A 20,357-nucleotide genomic window follows, 5' to 3' on the forward strand; every position below is an offset into this window, starting at 1 on the left:
TAGTGAGTTATGTTCTTTAAAAATAGATATCTCATATATAATGGAAAAGAAAAGAAAGATTGCCATATAACTAGATCTAAATTTTTATTGTTTTACGAGCGAGAATATTGTCATTTTCATCTTTTATCAGAATACTTCTTGCAGTTGAAGTCTTCCCTAGGAAAGTTGGTATATCATCCCAATATATTTTTTTTCTAAATAGTGCCATCTACTCTTAATTTATTACTAAGCATTTCTTCCAGCACATATCTGCTACTTTTCTGAAATACGTTTCTTTGCCAAATCTCTGTGATTTGGGTAAAACAATGAACCTCCGTTAGAATTTTGGAGAACTATTTAGGCAGAGAAGGATACATTTTAGGAAAACAGACACTGATTTGCCTCTGGACATTCAGTTTTCTATTTATCCATGTGAATCATAAGGACTACAATAAAAAAAGAATTTATCATCTGCAATAACTCAGGTTTTTGACTGGTCATCTGTGTATTTACATTTTGATGTTTTCCTGGGTCATTCTCCACTAAGGAGAACAGGTGTGCACTTGCTGAGTCCGACCAAATTTTTCAGTTTTTAGAGGGTTGCTACTGAAGTACAGGTAGCCCTTGACTTACGACCACAACTGAACCCAACATGTATGTTGCTAAGTGATACATTTGTTAAGTGAGTTTTGCCCCATTTAACAACCTTTCTTGCCCCAGTTGTTAAGTGAATCACTATAGCTCTTAAGTTAGTGACATGGTTACTAAGTGAATCTGGCTTCCCCACTGACTTTGCTTGTCAGGAGGTCACAAAAGTTGATCACATGACCCCAGGATGCTGCCACTGTCATAAATATGAACCAGTTGTCAAACATTCAGATTTTGATCACATGAGGACATGACCATGGGGATGCTGCAATGGTTGTATGTGTGAAAAATGATCATAAGTCACTTTTCTCAGAGCCATTGTAACTTTGAACAATCACTAAACTAATGATTTTAAGTTGAGGACTAACTGTAGCATGAAGGTGCAAATTTTCATCATTGTGAATATACAGATCACCCGTGATACCTCAGTTACAGGTAAGTAACCATTCTTATCTCTATCCAATTTTTCTATGTACCCTTCAGAATTTTCTAAATCCTCTGACTGGAAGCTGACATATGCAGAGCAGCACCTTGTACAGAGACCAAATTTGCAACCACTTCAGAAGGTGAGTAATTGTGTGTCTTTGCTCGCTCTCTGTCTCTCCTCAGTGATCACTGGATAACCTCTTCATAGCTGAGGTTGCTCACTGATTAGAAATTATTGAGAATATTGTTGAGAATATTCATAGTTGTAGGTTTTGGCAGGAGTCTGCTCTCCGAGCTTGCTATTTAGCTCCCAGATGTTTTGTTACCAAACTAGGTAACATCTTCAGTGGGATTCTGGGTGAAGTGTCTCATTCAGTTTCTTCTCTATGTTGTGTTGTGGTCAGTTGATTATGTGACTGGTTGTTTGTGGGTCACTCACTGATTCCTCTGTGGAAAGAACTGAAAGGAAATGAACCAGATTTATTCTAAGAAAGTAACCTGCTCCCTTAATAAGTTACTTGAGACCCCACGACTTTTAACACAATTGTAGGCAATCTATAATCTTCCAGATATTGCCACACTCCATGAACACCCAGTATATGGTAATGATGAAAGTTCAAAAGCCTCTAAAGTTTTCACACCTCTGCTCTAACTAGTTAATTATCTTGTTGGTGATTCTCACTGATAAAGACTTTATGAACTTTATGCTGATGAAGAGTTTGTGAACTTCCTGCATGCATTTTATAAATCCCAGCACTGCTTTTTTGAAATTGACAAAATGGAAATGTTCTGTGGATGGATTCTAGTTGAAGGCCATTCAATCAAAGTTCTTATCCATAATTTAAAAAAAAAATGCCACAGAAAAGCAGGTCCTTATTTCTAAGCAAGCCCTGTCAAAAAGTTTTCTAACACTGCTCTTCATGGAACACATCACACAGTTTTGATGAGCCATGATTGACAAATGTATTCTCAGCAAAGGAGAGGGATTTTTTTTTTATTTTTGTCACTTAGCCATTCTGTCTGCTGTGCAGGTAGGAGATACAATTCATCACAGTTGAAGGAACATTCATGTGTGTGATTGGAGGCAGAAGAAAGGATATTCCATCCGCAGATGGAGTCAATCACTTATTTCGCCCTACTAGAGACTTCTTTAGTGGCCGATTTTATTTTTCTGGGCTCCAAGATCACCTCAGATGGGGACTGCAGCCAAGAAATTAAAGGACACTTGCTCCTGGGGAGGAAAACTATGGCAAATCTAGACAGCATACTAAAAAGCAGAGACATTACCCTGCCAAAAAAAGTGCATATAGTCCAGGCCATGGTTTTCCCAGTTGCAATGTATGGCTGTGAAAGTTGGACCATAAGAAAGGCTGAGCGCCAAAGAATTGAGGCCTTTGAACTATGGTGCTGGAGAAGACTCCTGCGAGTCCCTTGGACTGCAAGGCGTTCAAACCGGTCAGTCCTAGAAGAGATCAACCCCGACTGCTCTTTAGAAGGCCAGATCCTGAAGTTGAAACTCAAATATTTTGGCCACCTAATGAGAAGGAAGGACTCACTGGAGAAGGGCCTAATGCTGGGAAAGATTGAGGGCAATAGAAGAAGGGGACGACAGAGAATGAGATGGCTGGATGGAGTCACTGAAGCAGTAGGTGTGAACTTAAATGGACTCCAGAAGATGGTAGAGGACAGGAAGACTTGGAGGAACGTTGTCCATGGGGTCGCGATGGGTCGGACACGACTTCGCAATTAACAACAACAACAAGAGACTTCTTTTTAAAGCATCATTCTGGGGTCAGCTAAAAGAATGTATGGCAAAGCAGATGGTGGAATAGAAATAAGGACCACTTAATTCAAATTCCTAGTCTTTGGCATTCTTAGGATTGAGGGGGAACTGAATATCGTACGGCTATAAATGCAAGCCCATTTGGGCCCAACATGATGATTATGTTACCCTTCAGCCATGTCCAACTCTTGGCGCTTCTATGGGCTGGGTCTCTCCACATCTTCCAATCTTGCACTGCTTCATTGAGTTTTACTGTGCTCTGGCTGGTGTCGGCTTTGATGGTGTCCAACCCCTGTATTCTTTGATAGCCTGGTTTCCTTTTGCTGCTAACTCTTCCAAACATAATTGCTTTCTCCCGTGAATTCCCCTGCACGACATGGCCAAAATAAGTGAGAGACAGTTTTGTGATTTTTCCTTCCAGTGACATACCTGGTGTTATGCAGAAGGACTAGATTGGAACAATTCAGTTGAGAATTCTGCCTTGAGCATTACCCAGGCATCCATTTTGGCCCAGGATCTTTTCCAGATATTGTTCTATTGCTCATCCCAGGCATCCTTTTAGGCATCCTAAAGAGGCAGCAAATTCCCAGCTCTTTAACTAATGACTACATTTTTACTATGTACGGGATTTTCTTCCCTGCGATAGAATAACCAGATCAATCTGTTTACTTAATCTTGGACAATCATGGTGCAATTCCTTTGCTGTTTCATCTCAAGAAGCAAAAATGTCTTGGGATCAGGGGGCATGTACAGGCAATCCTCTACTTATGATCACAATTGAGCCCAAAATATCTGTTGCTAAGTTTGTTAAGTGAGTTTTGCCCCATTTTACAAACTTTCTTGCCACAGTTGTTAAGTGAATCATTGCAATTGATAAGTTAATAACATGGTCATTAAGTGATTCTGGCTTTCCCACTGATTTTGCTTGGCACAGCAATGATCACAAGTATGAACCAGTTGCCAAGCATCTGAATTTTGATCGCATGATCATGAGGATGTTACAAAGGCTGTAAAATGATCACATGAAAAATGGTCATAAGCCACTTTTTTTCAGTGTCATTGCAACTCAGTCACTAAATGACCTGTTGTAAGTCAAGGACTACCTGTAATCTACATGTACAAAACTCTTAGGAAGCCTCTTAACACGGAGGTGGAAGAAAGTTAATGCTGGCCTAGGATAGCTTTAAGCAATTCCAGCATTTCAAAATACTGAGCATTCCTTCCTTTTCCAAAAAAGCCATTTCAAAAAGAGGTGCAGTTGGGTGCGTCCACAGGTGCGGGCAAGTCAGCTGTAGTTTTCCGTCCAAGAGGGCCAACTTTTTAAGTACGAGATGTTCAATTCGGTGTCAGTATATGTACAATATGAGCCAACACCCTTTGTGTATTCTTCAGTAATCTAGAAATGTCTCCCCATTCAAAGAAGGAATTGATTTGATTCCCCTCCCCAACTGCCTGTTATTTCCTTTTCTTTCTTCTCTCCACTTCCCCTATTGTACTTTGAGCTTTTTTTTCAGTTTAACATTTCTGGTGATGATTCAATGGTGGGAGTTAAAGCTAGACTCAATGCTGCTTGAAGGCAAGGTGTGATCCGTAGTCTTGGCAGGGACACTAAGTAAAATAGAGGCATTCCTTAGAAAAGGAAAGACTTCTGTATCACTGGGACTCTTCCAGCTTAGGGATTAGAGCTATAAATTAACTCCTCAGTCTAAATTTCAAAATCTCTTTATGAGCAGTCAGTTTAGATCACTGTCCCTTTCCCAAGAATCCAGTGGGAATGGAGAAAGAACAGAGGGAAAGAGATGGGAAATGAGTTGGCAGAGGAGATTAACCTGTCCATATTTTGCTTTGGACTCACCAAAATTGACTTTGACGTTAGTGTGTGGCCCATAACTGATTCTCTTGAAGGAATTAATAACCCCTCCCCCCCCAAAATGGGTTTCCCAGCTGGCCATAATTTATCTTACATTTTTAATTCAGATTAAAATAACTGGCCTGCTTTAGGACTATCTACCTTCAAGATAAGAATGGGCTATGCTTTTGAAAATATCCACAATGTTGTAATATGGAGTACTTTGGTTTAACCAAGGCCACCTCTAAGACATTTCATTCCATTCCATTTCTTTCTATAATTGTTCCATGTTCCAATTATGTAATGCATAAAACACTCAAAAAGGCTTTTAGAGTGAGAGAAAAAACAGAAAGAGCACCAAATAAGCTGGTTGTGAGGAATAGATTGAGTGAAAGGTAAGTAAACACAGAATGGGATAAAGTGATAATGCAGGTGAACTTCAGAATTCTGAAGTCTGTCTATCTGTCTATCTATCTGTCTGTCCATCCGCCCGTCCGTCCATCTATCTATCTCTCTGTGTTGATTACAAAGCTTTAGGAGTCCTCTAGGCTGCCTGGCACAGCACCCAGCTTACATTAGGATGAAAAGCCAACACATTTTTTTAATGCTCCTAAAAGACCTACATACTACACCAGTTGATATAACAAGGTACTACCTACAGGCATATTAATCTACTAGAAAGAGCAAAAGAGATTTGGTGGAAAGAAGGACAGGGGGAGAAAATGACTAGAAAATGAGAGCACAAATCTAGCTATGAAACTTTCATGTCTGAGCAAAGTGAAATTTGTAGGCTAACCAATCTTATGACTGTAAATCGAGAAGAAGGAAAGGCATAGGAGTGATAATCTTAAGAATGTCCATGCCGTTTCTGAATCCATGCACTTACTTCTGGAATCAACTCCTGCCATGTGGGAGTTAATTCATAAATTGTGACCTAGAATTTCTCAAAGCAGAAATGCCAGTTAGGTTACCCACCCACTGCTTCTAGTATCAAGCCTAAGAAGAGCAAAGCATGATGCAGGAAAGATGGGACAAAAAAAAGTTGGATATTGAAGTGGGTTTTACAGGGGACTGTGAGAGGGCCATCGGCAGCTTAAAGTGACTTCAGCCTAGTATTTCTCTTGCCGAGTCTCTGGTAGCTTCTGTTGAGATCAGGATGTGGAGTCTGACTAAGTTCCAGACTCCACACCCTGATCTCAACAGAAGCTACCAGAGACTCAACATGATGATGAATCTTTTTCCATCAGTGTCCTTTTGAGCATCGCAACCAAGCACTCCAAATTAGATACACATTTCACAATCTTGCCAGTTTGATTTTTTCAGATGACGTACCAAGTATCTCTCTCAAAGTCCTTCAGAAATGGAACAACAAGGTTGCACCAAGTGGTGAAACCCTGTGGACACTGATGTCATCACTGCAATTTCGGCAATTCTGTTATTACACAGACATTATAAAAGACTTCAGGTTAATGGTTCCAGACAAATGCCAGACATTTATAATGTATTTTAATAGTGAACTCAAGTTGACCATATTTTCTTCCAAAGCCCAGAGGCTTTGTCATTTTTCTGTTAAATTTAAACCACCAACTAGCTGTTTAACTACCATGACCCTGTCCTAAAAACTTCCCAGCCCTTAACAATATCTATTCATCAAGCACTGGGAAATTATTACTGCATCTTTGAGGAGTCCTTGGTGTTCTCTGAGCTTGTTTGTTTCCTTGCAGAAGTTTCATTATCCAAACCATGGTAATCATCAGTGCTGGACATTAGTGCTGGACCAGCACCGATGATGTTACCTGGTTTGGATAATGAAATGTCTGCAAGAAAACAAGCAAGCAGAGAGACCAGCAGGGATCTCTTATTTAAACCCTGAGCTACAAATATTTTCCTTTATTGGTACTGCATCTTTCTTTATCCAGCGTTAATAGTTTGTCCAGGAAGAAACACATCAGTTATAGGAAAGAGAAGTTTAACTTAATTAGTCTGGCATGAATGCTGAGTTTATTATGGCTTCAGGAGGGCTCAAAAGCCAGAGAAAAATAGGAAAAGCAATTGAGTCATCACTGGTGTTATTATGGTAGTTTATCTGGGCTACAAAACTCCAGATAATCACCAGATGGCAGCAAAGAAACACAGAAAACTTTAAGGGCTTCAAACTGGCAATCCTCTGCATTTTGTAGATAGCTTTCTGCATTATACTTGGATCGCCAAGAGTTTTAGCACATTACCTTGGGCAGTGATTTCAGTGTAATAGGAGTTACTGAATTCAGTGGCACTAAGGTAGCCTTTTAGCAGTGGATCAAGCTGGATCAGGATCCAATTTTGATAAGCTCATCCTTTCCACACCACAATAACTTTCACTTACCTGCTTCTGGGTGAATAGAGAATATCAATTTAAGGCTGGCTCTGATCCCATTTAATTGCTGTTGCAACAGTGTAGATTATGGGATACCATTTGCGGCTCTTGTACTATGATTCAAACTACAGCTGTCAAAACAGCCGAACAAAACTCTCTTTTGTGATGCATTAGCCTTGCTTTGTTTCCTCATTCTGAGTTCAGCAATTTATAAAGAGCATTTTTAGCCATTAGTAGAAATGAAAGAGGCTCTACTTAATGAGCCATATCAAACTGCAATTTCTTTCCTTCTTGGAAAATAAAAGCTTAGCAGTGTCTACTGATATTATTTTGAGTGATGTATCTGACACTGCTACATTTCTGTGGATGCAGGGTGGGGAAAATTGGACTTTTCGTGTGAATACAGTGTTTCTCAATCTTAGCAACTTGAAAATGGGTGGACTTCAACTCCCAGAATTCCCCAGCCAGCATGCTGGCTGGGGAATTCTGGGAGTTGAAGTCCACCCATCTTCATGTTGCCAAGATTGAGACATAACTGCTCTAGATAATGAAATAAATAACAAAAAGCTGAAAATAAAAATAGCCATCCCAAGCAGAAATTAAACAGGAATTTTACAAATTAGAAACAGTCTAAACTGCTTCTGCAATCAACTCTTTAAGTATTTAAAGTTAAAGCAGGGTCTTTTTGAATATCTTTTACAGTACAAGGACAGATCTAGAACAGCCTGTTATGGACTTTTTTTTTTTTTGCAAAGGGTATGCATTATTCACAGAGAGTGGCTTAGAGTGGCTTTCAAAAGATGAAAAACATAAAAACAAGAAGCAGTCATTAAATGCCCATTTACGAGCTAAAAACAAAGACAAAAATCCAGAGTGCCAAAACTAACAGTCAGTGAATAAAATTAAGCCACAATAGGGCTTGTTTAAAGAGAATTGTTTTTACATGCAGTAGAATTCAGGATTATTATTTTTTTAAAGATGTCCTAACATTTTAGAGAAAACAATACCTCAGATGGATCACTGCAATTGTCTCTCTTCCATTGCTATTAACCATAGCATTCTGTTCAAGTCCTAACTATATTTAAGCACACTTCCTCGCTATATAAATTGAATTTCTGGAGCTAAGATATATGCACATCTGTTAAATCTGAGCTTCCAGGTAAACATTAATATTTGTCCATTCTTAGCCAGAAAACTTCCATTGAATCTCCATTGACAAAATGTAAGATGATAAAACAATTTAAGGGTGTGCATCTGGCTTGTACAGAGGAATACACATTAGGGACAGAATCAAGGCACAGGAATCTGTAGTTTTCTACCTAGTCCTCATTTAGCAACTGTATGGTTTAGCAATCAAATTTAGCAATAATATCATCAGTGCTAGTAAGGAGTGGAGTTGGCTCTCATTTTATACAGTAATGCAGGGGTCTTCAAACTTGGCCCTTTTATGATTTGTGGACTTCAACTCCCAGAATTCCTCAGCCAGCTATGCTGGTTCAGGAATTCTGGGAGTTGACATCTCCAAGTTAATTAGAACCCTTTCATAATCTTTTGAGAAATAAAGTTCATTAGAATTCTGGGAATTGAAGTCCACAAGTCATAAAAGGGCCGTTGTTCCCCATCCCTGCAGAGTTTTCTGGAATCAAATAACAAGCAACCACATGTTAAAAATGATAATTCTACCTTTCTGACAAGCAGAATTCTGGCAAGTGTGCCTGGCTGAGGAATTCTGGAAGTCCACAAGTCATAAAAAAGCCAAGTTTGAAGACCCCTGCACTAATGGCTTCCTTGATTGAGCTGTTGTTTTCCGGTAGCTTGTTTGGCAGTTCCTTGATTAGGGTATTGTTTACTGCTTGATTGTTAGTCTAATATTAATCTTAGTGTTAATCTCTATTCATCTGGATGTTGATTGCTGGTAAGGAGGTGTTTTAGTCTTTTTATTTCTTTTTTTTTTGGCTTTTTTAATTGTCTCCTTTGAATGGATTTTGAGTAGATGTTGTTTATCTCTGTGTGCCTGTTGATGGCTGATTTGTCTGAGTGTCCAGCTTCCAGGAATTCTCTAGCATTTTTGGGGAGTTGGCTTGATCTATATAGCATTCCAAGTGCTATTGAACTATAGATCCCAGGCATATGTCACCAGTGGCTATTGTTCAAATATCATTGCTAAGCCTTAATGAATACCAAACTGCATTATGACCTAGTATATTAATTCTTAAACTATGGTCAGTGGACCAGCTACAGTATGGTTAATGAATTGCATACTTCAAATGGTTGTTGGTGTAAGAAAGAATAAACCACAAATTGCACAGTATAAAAGCCCTAAATGGACAATTTTGATCCTGGTTTATGTAACATACCCAGCAAAATTAATCCCTATAGTTCAGCATGTTGATTAAACCAAGAGCATTCTTTTCTCTTCAAGTGCTTGAGCTTGGCAAAACAATAAATATCTGAGAATGGAAGTTATGTGGATTGAGTATTTTGCTGTTGTGGAGTCAGCTCATTGTTGGAGTGAAGATAATTCAACTCGCTTCACCTATTACCTCCAAGTGATGAGATCTGCCATCATGTCTCTCATCACCCTGAGCCATTTTCATATCCCCCCCCAAAAAATAATAACCGCATATTATAAATATAAGGAAGGTTTGCACTTCCATAATTTAGAAGTTTGCTTTGTTTTCAATGTAAAAATCCCAGAACAGCTTAAAAGAAGCCAATGATTTCAAAATAAGTATCCCGCTGGTGTTATGGAAGTGGTGTGAAATTTACTGAGGATAAATGGCACAGCTAGCAGATCACAAGCATTTAAACCATTGCTCTTTGTTCTTTGTCATGCACATAAAAGTTAAAACAGAGTGAAAGCCTTAACATGTGCAATAAAGTAATGCTCTTCCTTAAAGATTGCCCAACCCATTCTCTGTGCCAGAAAATATTGTTTGCTGCAATGTGTTTGCTGAGCACAAAGGCCTTTAACCGTGTGATGACAAAGTCAGCAAGTTTCCCCGCCCCCCCCCCCCAAGAAGTCTTCTGGGGAATTAAACTTCTCAAACAGAAGACCCAGCTATTTCCATAAATATAAAGAAGCCAGGCAAAATTCTTTCCTATGTTCCTGATTTGTTCATCATCACCTAAAGGCAATAAGATCTGAGATTTGAGTTTCATCTTCATAAATTGAATAATGTTAAATAACTTTGAATAGAATAGAATATTCTATTGATAGCATATGATAGCAGTATTCCAGTATTTGAAGGGCTGCCACAAAGAAGAGGGGGTCAACTTATTTTCCAAAGCACTAGAGGGCAGGACAAGAATCAACGAATGGAAACTAATCAAGGAGAGCAGCAACCTGGAATTAAGGAAAAACTTCTTAACAATGAAAAAAATTCATCAGTGGATCAGCTTGCCTTCAGAAATTGTAGGTGCTTCACCACTGGAGGTTTTTAAGAAAAGACTGGACATCTACTTGTCTGAAATGATATAGGGACTCCTGCCTGAAGACCTCCAAGTTCCCTTCTAGCTCTATTCTGAGTTTGTGATCCCAAATTTGAGAATACTTTATTTGGCCAAGTGTAATTGGACACACAAGGAATTTGTCTCCAGTGCAGAAGGTCTCAATGCACATGTGAAGCTAGAAGGTAATAATAATCATAATAATGGACACACAAGGAATTTGTCTCCAGTGCAGAAGCTCTCAATGTACATGTGAAGGTAATAATAATCATAATAATGATACCAATAAGATGGGGTAATATAGAAGATGAGAAGGATAACAATACTGCAGCCATATATGATAAATATACTTAGACATAAAGCAATACTGTGAGGATCAGGTGTTTAGTAGAGTGATGTCATGAGGGGGGGGGGAAATCTGTCCCTGTGTCTAGTTGTTTGGCATGCAATGCTCTGTAGTGGCATCCTAAGGGAAGGTATTGTAACACTTTATGTCCAGGATATGAGGAGTCTGCAAATATCTTCTCAGTCCTCCTTCTGACCTGCACAATATACAGGTCTTCTATAGAAGACAGGCTGGTTGCAATTGTTTTTTCTGCAGTTCTATCTGTTGGAATCTGAACCTGTCTTGTTTAGGTCTGTACCAAACCAGACAGTTATCAAAGTACAGATGACAGGCTCAATAATTCCTGGATGTTGTCATTCATATTAATTTTACATGCCATCTTTGCATTCAGTATGATTGTGCCCTGTGTAATCTCAAGAGTTTTTGTTCCTAGGACATTTTTGCTAGGATGAAGATCTGAATTGAGTCTCTGCTGTAAGGTTGACTTTCAAAAAGTTAGAAATGATTGTGGTGCTTTTTTGACATGCAGGGTTTATTTGAACATTATGCTCTCCAATCTGCAGTTACCCAGCTTCCCACCATCTAATGAAGAATCCATCCATCTAAGTAATAAAGAGTAGATAAGGAACAGTGCAAGCATTGATTAACATGTTAGTCTGGGAACAGGAAGATCAGGTTCAAGTCCACCAACAATCAATACATTTCCATCAATTTAGACATTTGATTTGGACATAGTCCTTTCTATCAGGAATTTTCCATTTCTACTTCTTGTTATGTAAATAAACTCAAATACTTAATCATTTAATTGAACGCATATTTAATATATATAATCATTTACTGGCATTACCATGTCATGATATGTCTGAAAGACAAGTTTTATCAGAGTGAAAGAAGTATGTTTTATTTTCTACCTTGGTTACCATTCATTTTCTTTACCCACCCTACTGAGGACTATTATTAACAAGGAAAATAGGAGGAGAAAGTAATATGTAGGCTGCTTGAAGCTCCCTGGGGAAAGGTGAGATATGAATCTAACAAATAAGTAAATTGAGTGGGAACATCCTACACACAGTCCTTCTCAACCACACCTTTCCTGGAAGAGCTTGCTAACTGGAGGCGATTCTCAACTACCAACCTCTCTTGTAGACAGTCCCCATTTTCAGATGCATCACATGTCTGGCAGCCTGTTTTTTGCAGGATAGCATTTTCATGCAAGCTAGTCATTAAGATACAATCGTCAGTACAATAGCACTGTGTGCCGGCACACCCTCTATGCTAAGCTGCGGTTTGCTGAACTGTAGTTTGTTGGATAAAGCATAATTAGTTGGGCTCACACCATGCACTAAGTCATTGGCCATGTTTTGCAAAAAGCAATGGTTGGTTTGATGTTACATCTTAAATGTGTAATATGGCTTAAAACCAAGCAAGCCATAAAGTTCACAATGTTCTCAAGAAGATCCTGAGGTGAGAAGAATAAAGACCTTCCTAAGATAGCAGCGGTTGGCAGTGAATCAATTTCAAAAGCTGATGCTGATCTTTTGAGAGAAACATTTGGCTGCCATTTGCACTGAACTGCTATTTCTTTGGACATCTGCTGTTTCCTACAATAGAAATGGGTAAAAGGAATTGTGCGACAAGTGACAAGTCTTCCTCTTCTCTGGAGCTCTTTGTTCTCCTCTATCATTCTGCCAATTCATTTCTACATTCTTCAGTTTGAGCCAAAGAAGTAATGCTAGCCGCTTCAGGCTATGGAATTTGAGCACTAACAGGAAAATCCACATATTACATCTGATTTGCATTCTAGAATATCTGCCATTTGAAAATGTTCTCCCATCTCTTCCAAAAAGAATCTTTTAGCACTTTAGTTTGGCACTGCAATGGGCTCATTTACTAGAGCGTAAGCTCTGATCACATTATGGAATGCAATTCTGGTTAGACACACCACATTACAAAAAAGATGTTGAGTCTCTGGAAAAAGTGCAAAGATGAGCAACTAAGATGATTAAGGGCCTGGAGACAAAAACATATGAAGAACAGTTGCAGGAATTGGGTATGGCCAGGCCAGAGACAAGAAGAACTAGGGGTGACATAGTAGCAGTATTCCAGTATTTGAGAGGCTGCCACAATGAAGAGGAGGTCAAATTATTTTCCAAAGCACCAGAAGGTAAGACAAGAAACAATGGATGGAAACTAATCAAGGAGAGAAGCAACCTGGAATTAAGGTGAAATTTCCTAATAGTGAGGACAATTAACTAGTAGAATAGCTTGCCTCCAGAAGTTGTAGGTACTTCATCATTGGAGGTTTTAAAGAAAATATTGGACAGCCACCTATCTGAAATGGTATAGGGCAGGGGTAGGCAACCTTGGCTCCTTTATGATTCGTGGACTTCAACTCCCAGAATTCCTGAGCCAGCATGGCTCAGCTTGGAAACCTCTCCCTTTCCCCTCAGCATAGCTGGCTCGGGAATTCTGGGAGTTGAAGTCCACGGGTCATAAAAGAGCCAAGGTTGCCTACCCCTGGTATAGGGTCTCCTACTTGAGCAGGGGGTTGGACTAGAAGACCTCCAAGGTTCCTTCCAACTCTGTTCTGATTGATGAATAGAATTTTATTGTCCATGTTCTAAGAAGCATATCATGCTGGCACAAGCTTTGATAGAGATGATACCACAGCATCAGTTGCATACATCACCATAAGCTGAATAAACATTACAGTAATTTGATGCACAGTAAACATTGTATCTAAGTAATTAATTTTGGGTGGCAGCTTAAAGATGGCACCAGGATGCATTCTAATACTACTGGCCTATTAAACCATAAATCTCCTTTTCTTCATTCCATACCATTCTGCCATCAGAATATGTTAAAATTAAGTTTTAATTTGTATCCTGGTTATGAATACAAAAATGTAATTCTTACAATAGCAATCTCTAAGTCGGGGACTGAAAAAGCAGACAGTGGTTTCTGCAAAAAGGTCAAACTATTCTTTCTTTGTTTCCTGTCCCTTCCCTTCCATCTCTCTTAGCCTTATCTTGTTAAAATAATCAAAAAGTGTTTTTTTGTAAGGGTAATTAGGATTGTGAGTTATGTGTTGCTCTGTTTTACTATCTAAAGAGCTTCCACATGAAAGAAGGGGTCAACCTATTCTCCAAAGCACCTGAAGGCAGGACAAAAAGCAGTGGATGGAAACTAATCAAGGAGAGAACCAACCTGGAACTAAGGAGAAATTTCCTGACAGTAAGAATAATTAATCAGTGGAATGACTTGCCTCCAGAAGTTCTGGTGCTCCAACACTGGAGTTTTTAAGAAGAAATTGGACAACCCAAAGGTGCTTTTTCAGAAGGCAACTGGACTTTCTTGTTTCTCTTTGAAGACGTTTCACTTCCCATCCAAGAAGCTTCTTCAGCTCTAACTAGATGGTGGGGAATTGAAGGATTTATATTCTTTGCAGACAGCTGGTCATTTGCATTCTTTTAGGGAATCTTTTAGATTAGACAACCATTTGTCTGAAATGGCATAGGGTTTCCTGGTTGAGCAGGGGGTTGGACTAGAAGACCTCCAAGGTCCCTTCCAACTCTGTTATTCTATTATTCTGTTATTGAGGATAGTGCATGGAGAATATCATTTGTATTAGTAAATTTCCATTTTGATGGTTTTGCAGGCAAACCAGTTGTGGATCGTAGAGCAGTTGCAATAAACTTTGCTCATCTTTAGAAAAGGCAACTTGCTGAGAACATCTGCCAGGACTTTCATACAGCCCAAAGAGCCTGAACTCAGAATTTAAGGCTGTGAGGTTAGAGTGCCTGGCACTTGTGTACAAGAAAAGTGTGCTAGATAGGGGGATGACAGTGGCTTATGGACAATGGTTGATAGAATCACAGGGCTAGAAGTGACCTCGGAGGTCTTCTAGCTCAACCCCCTACCCAAAGCAGGAGATCTTGCTCCATCTCAGACAAATGGCTGTCCAATCTTTTCTTGAAGATCTCCAGCAACGAAGTAGCCACAACTCTGGGGGTCAAACAGGTCCGTTGATTAATTGTTCTTACTGTCAGAAAATTCCTCCTTAGTTCAAGATTCTGCCACCACCACATGGAAAATAGGCAACTGTTTTCAAATGTAGACTTTAAAGGTATCTTTGCATCAGGATTATTGAGGCTGAACAGTTCAGCCTTTTGCTAAGGCAAAAGAGAACACAATAATCCAATGTTTCCCAACCTCAGCAACTTGCAGATGCATGGACTACAACTATATATATATATATATATATATATATGTCTCTCTCTCTCTCTCTCTCTCTCTCTCTCTCTCTCTCTCTCTCTCTCTCTCTCTGTGTGTGTGTGTGTGTGTGTGTGTGTGTGTATTCAATAATGTGAGTAAAAATGCGACTCCCGGGCATAGTTATAAATAAAATAAATAATACATGATCACCAGGAGAATTATAAGTAAAAATACTTTACTAAAAATACTATATATGTATGTATGTATGTATGTGTGTATATATATATATATATATATATATATATATATATATATATTATATATATATATATATATATATATATATATATATATATGGTGAGAAATAAAATGATCACCAGGGTAATAAAACTATAAAATTTATTAAAAAGCGCCTAGCTTTCGCCGTCACCTGCCGGCATCCTCAGGGCTAGTGCGCCAGGGAGTGAGAGAGTCACTTTTATAGGTGCAGTGAGGTCTGCGCACGACTCCTCGACCTCGTCATCGGGCCTAAATAGGGTGACTGCGCACGATTGGTCTGTTCCTTTCTATTCATTTCAACTGCACGTGAGTTGAAATGAATAGAAAGGAACAGACCAATCGTGCGCAGTCACCCTATTTAGGCCCGATGACGAGACGTGCGCAGACTTCACTATATAAAAGTGACTCTCTCACTATATATTCCGTGTGTTCCCTAGACTCAGGAATCATTTTTCCGTGTGTTCCTAGACTCAGGAATCATTTTTCCTCCCTCATGGTTGCTCTCCTTATTTGGCTGGTTCATGTCCGAGTGCCTGTTGCTGCCCATGCGACAAAGAACTACAACTACCAAAAGGGAGGAATCCCCAGCGCATCCTGTGCAAAAACTAAAGAGGGGGGCCAGGACACAGCAAAAAGGAAAGATGGCCATAGGACAAGAGGCGTTAGAGAACCATTCTACAGCAACAGGCACTCGGACACGAACCAGGCAGACAAGGAGAGCAACCATGAGGGAGGAAATGATTCCTGAGTCTAGGAACACACAGACTGATGAGGGACAGTTAGAAACAATACAGCCAATTGGGGCGGGTGGACCGGTAACTTGCTCCATGAGCAGAGCGCAAAAACGGCCAGGTTTATAAGCAAGCTCCCAAAATGCCAGCATTTTACTCTGACGATGTCGGCAGTTAGCCGATGAAAGCTAAGTGTATTAAACAGTTTTATTTGTATTTTATCCTGGTATTCGATTGTTGAATTTGAACCTCTTGTTATTTAGGATGTGATTTTGAAAACATGGGCATGGCATTAACAGAAATCTGTGAACTTCTTGCAAAATGCAAAAAAGTAGCAGCTTTAAAGAAGCAATTTCTGTTAAGAATATGGCAATTAAAGGAGAAAAAATTATGCTTCTCTTTCCCATCCCTGAGGGTGCTCAGAGTTTCCAATTCTCATCACAAAACAAAAAGTTTCATATTTATCTCAAATTCCTAGGAAAACAGGGCAGTCCTGCTGAATCAACATATAAAAAGTCAGTGTCTGATGACTGATCTGGTCATGTCCATTCCACCCCAATGAAAAACAAAAATTTGAGAAATGAAGGGTGACATCTGGTCTACATTTGCTATGAACACTGGATCCTGGGTAACAGGTATGAACCTATGGAGATGGATTAATCCTGTTCAATTCTGGCCCATCTTCTATAGAACTACTTATTCCTCCCAGCAGGCAATGTTCAAGATCTTATCCATGTTAGCTTTAATTGAGTGTTGCAGCTAATGTTTTTCAACCTTGGCAGCTTTAAGACATGCGGACTTCAACTCCCAGAATTCCCCAGTCAGCATGATTTTACTTTAGTCAAAGTTTGAGTTCAATACGATCAAGCATGGTATCATTATGGGTTATCTGTGGGAACTGGGATGGGCAACACTGGTGCAGGATCATTTGAGACTGGTTATTTGTGCTTCACTAACTCTGGGTTGATTTGTTCAATGATCCACTGGTTTGTATTTCTCTAATACACCTAATGTATCAAAGGTAAAGGTTTCCCCTGTCCAGTTATGGGGATGGTGCTCATCTCCATTTCTTGGCCGAGGGAGCTGGTGTTGTCCGAAGGCATTTTTCTGGCCATTTGATTAGCATGGCTATACACCAAAGGTACATGGAACACTGTTACCTTCTCACCAAAGTGGTACCTATATATCTACTTGCATTTGCATGATTTCGAACTTCTAGGTCAGGGGTAGGCAACCTTGGCTCTCTTATGACTCATGGGCTTCAACTCCCAGAATTCCTGAGCCAGCATGGCTCAGCTTGGAAACCTCTCCCTTTCCCTCAGCATGGTTGGCTCAGGAATTCTGGGAGTTGAAGTCCACGAGTCATAAAAGAGCCAAGGTTGCCTACTCCTGTGCTAGGTGGACAGGAGCCAGGGCAAGTAACGGGAACTCATCCCATTGCACAATGCTCAATCTCGAATCTGGGCTATCAGTTTCCTAGCTAACAAGCTCGGAGTCTTTAACCTATGAGCCATCATGCCCGCATCCTAATATGCTCTTTTATTTCAATATCTTTAATTAATCCTACTTTTTTTTCCAGGAGTTGAGGATGGCTTAGTTGAATAGCCACAAAATGTATCTGTGCACTCAGATTTGCAATGTAATAGATTGATGCTCCTCATATGTGACATGCTATCACAAGAAAAGTTCCAGAATCCCTTGATGTATATGCGGTAAGAGGAAAGGGACAAAGCAACATATTACAATAGATATTAAGCTGTGAAAGAAACTGCATGGCACTTTTCTATCTATACTCACAATGTCTTGCTAAAAATATAAATCAGGCAGCCAGAAATGTAAAGCACCAAAATAAAAAAGTTCAAAGAAGCCTAAAAGACTGGGATTAATTCTCCAGATTTCCAGATCAGACAAGGTTACAACTGAAGAGAATACACATAGCTCAGAACTGAACTATGAGCTCCTTGCTGGTCTCTGAGTTTGTTTGCTTACAGACTTTTCATTACCAGGCTAGGTAATATCTTCAGTGCTGAAACAGAGTGGAGCTTGCTCTCTGTTTATATTCAGTGGTTTGCCCTGTTATTGTTGGTTTCTCCTTTGTGGCGTCTTGCTTAGGTTGTTGTTTACTGATTTTCTGAGTTGATAGATCTTTGTTTAGGATACTATTTACTGCTTCTCATTATTTGTCTGGTGTTACTCCTGGTCCTAATTCCTGTTTACTTGGGTGTTGATTGTTGGTGAAGAAGTGTTCTGGTCTTTTTGTTACTTTTTTAGCTTTTTAAAATTGTCTCTTTTGAATGGCGTGTAAATGTTCTTTATTTCTATGTGCCTTTTGATGGCTGATTCAGTTCATCTGGTTCAAACTAGATGTGTGTGGGGCTCTGAGAATCTGTCACAATGAGATAGCAAAGATGTAATCATTTTTTGTCTCACGCAAAATAAGGAATCGGGAAGCTGTGTTTCCTTCCCTACAATTAGCAGGTGAATAGTCCCTTTTCTTGTTCATAGCACATTCTGCAAAGGGAACAGGTGCACTGATAGTCTTAATGACATCCATACCATTTTAGGGTAGCTGGGCAAAGTCATCTATCATTATAAAATGTTACAATATAGGAAAATTGATTCTTTTGATCAGATTTTGACTGCAATGGGCTACAGACAATGAATGCTATAAACCGTTTGATTGATCCACCCTGAAAATACTGCTGCAATATAGCCCTTCCAGGTCAACTTGATCCTCAGCCATTAAACATTATTATTCCAATCCATCTGCAAGCTTTCTTATAATCATTTAAAATACTATAAAGCAATAGCTGAACTTCTCAGCGGAAGTCAGTGCAGATGGCTGAAGGGAAGGGGTATTCTCCATGAAATAATAAGAGGCCTTAAGCTTTGCTTTCTAATTAGAAGACATGGAAATAACCCTTTTCTGTCAGGTCCACTTTCCTGTGGCCCAAAAGATACATCACGGTAAGTCAAGCTACTATTCTGTTGAACCTACCAACCACCTACAGATACCTACAGTCTCTCTCTGGGATATAGCACTTTGAATTGCTCCATAAAATATTCTTGTTTCATTTTCAAACTGCTTCCCTGTCCAGTGTTGAGCTGTTCACAACCACCTTTGAACTTAGGCATTGATGCTGCTTACAGTATTAGAGAATTGCTTTGTCGAATTAAAAATGCATAGGGTGAGGTCTCAATTTGCACACAGGAGGTATACAAATTGTACTTGCTTGGCAGGGTGTTCTTAATGCAGGAAGCTTTGAGCAGCCTTCTCCTGCTGACTTTCCACTGTTCAGTGAAAATCAGAGTCAAGAAGAACCTCAACCTTAATGTGACCCATGGGAAATTGTTGGAACCTGGAACCATTCTTGCTTTTACCTTTTCCCTGGATGGCATCTTGGCAGTCAGCCACTTTTGCCTGAAGCAGTAACTCTACTATTCTTGCTGAGCCACTATTGGCAGGCTGGGATCCACGGCTTTTTTAGTGTATATTTTATTTATCAGTGATTTCTTATCAAGCACAATGTATCGGAAGAACACTTTTAGACAGAGGATCTAATTACAGTTTTTAGTACATTTCTTGCTGGATGAGGGGGAATTGCAGAAGCAAAGGGAAGTGTCAGTGTTTAACTTGCTCTTGAAAAGTGGCAGCTACCCTTAGTTTAGCCATCATCTGACATGCTCCACCAATTAATAACATGCCTCTTTGTTGAGTTTTCCCCCCCCCCAAAAAAAAAAATGAAATGGCAAAAGACAAGAGGATAACGCTCCAAAGGCTGACATCCTGGAATTACTTGAAGGAACCTTTTTGTTTGTGTCTTGTTTGGAGACCCCAATTAGAAAAGGATCCTTGGAAATTACAAGGATATTGCTTATTTCTTTTCATTCTGAGAAAAAAAATATATCCAACATTTAAAAGTCGGGATACGGACAATGCATTTGATATGCCTCAAGGAATGCTCACAGATTTCTTGATATGCCTCATGGAATGCTCACAGAGAAAACACTTCATCCTTTCCCGATTAGGGCTTTTTCAAGGTTTTCTTGCAGCAGAGTTAGTGCCTCATTAACTTGTCTGGGACAGTTTGTCCTTTGAAATAGCTGAATAGCATCTGCTTCTTACTCAAAATCAGTGGGGAGAATATATCATCTCCCAAGTGTTTTCTGCCTATTTGTCTAACAGCTTAGAAGAATAGCATTCAATGAATGGCGGATTTTATGTTAGAGTAACAAAGTTAGAAGGGACCTTGGAGGTCTTCTAGTCCAACCCTCTGCTCAAGCAGGAGACCCTA

The 20,357-nt window shown here is 39.5% G+C and overlaps 1 long non-coding RNA gene across 1 annotated transcript in view; it reads left to right on the plus strand.

The window, feature by feature from the left end:
• Positions 1–902: 902 nt before the first annotated feature.
• The window catches only part of LOC120307384, a 29,693-nt gene continuing 10,238 nt past the window's right edge, over positions 903–20,357 (plus strand). Inside the window, exon 1 of the long non-coding RNA XR_005556510.1 lies at positions 903–1,193. This is a non-coding gene — a long non-coding RNA (uncharacterized LOC120307384). The remainder of the gene's footprint in view (positions 1,194–20,357) is intronic.

Source organism: Crotalus tigris, unplaced genomic scaffold (genome assembly GCF_016545835.1).
Source record: "Crotalus tigris isolate CLP2741 ecotype Arizona unplaced genomic scaffold, ASM1654583v1 scf7180000017550.10884619, whole genome shotgun sequence".
Taxonomy (NCBI): domain Eukaryota; kingdom Metazoa; phylum Chordata; class Lepidosauria; order Squamata; family Viperidae; genus Crotalus; species Crotalus tigris.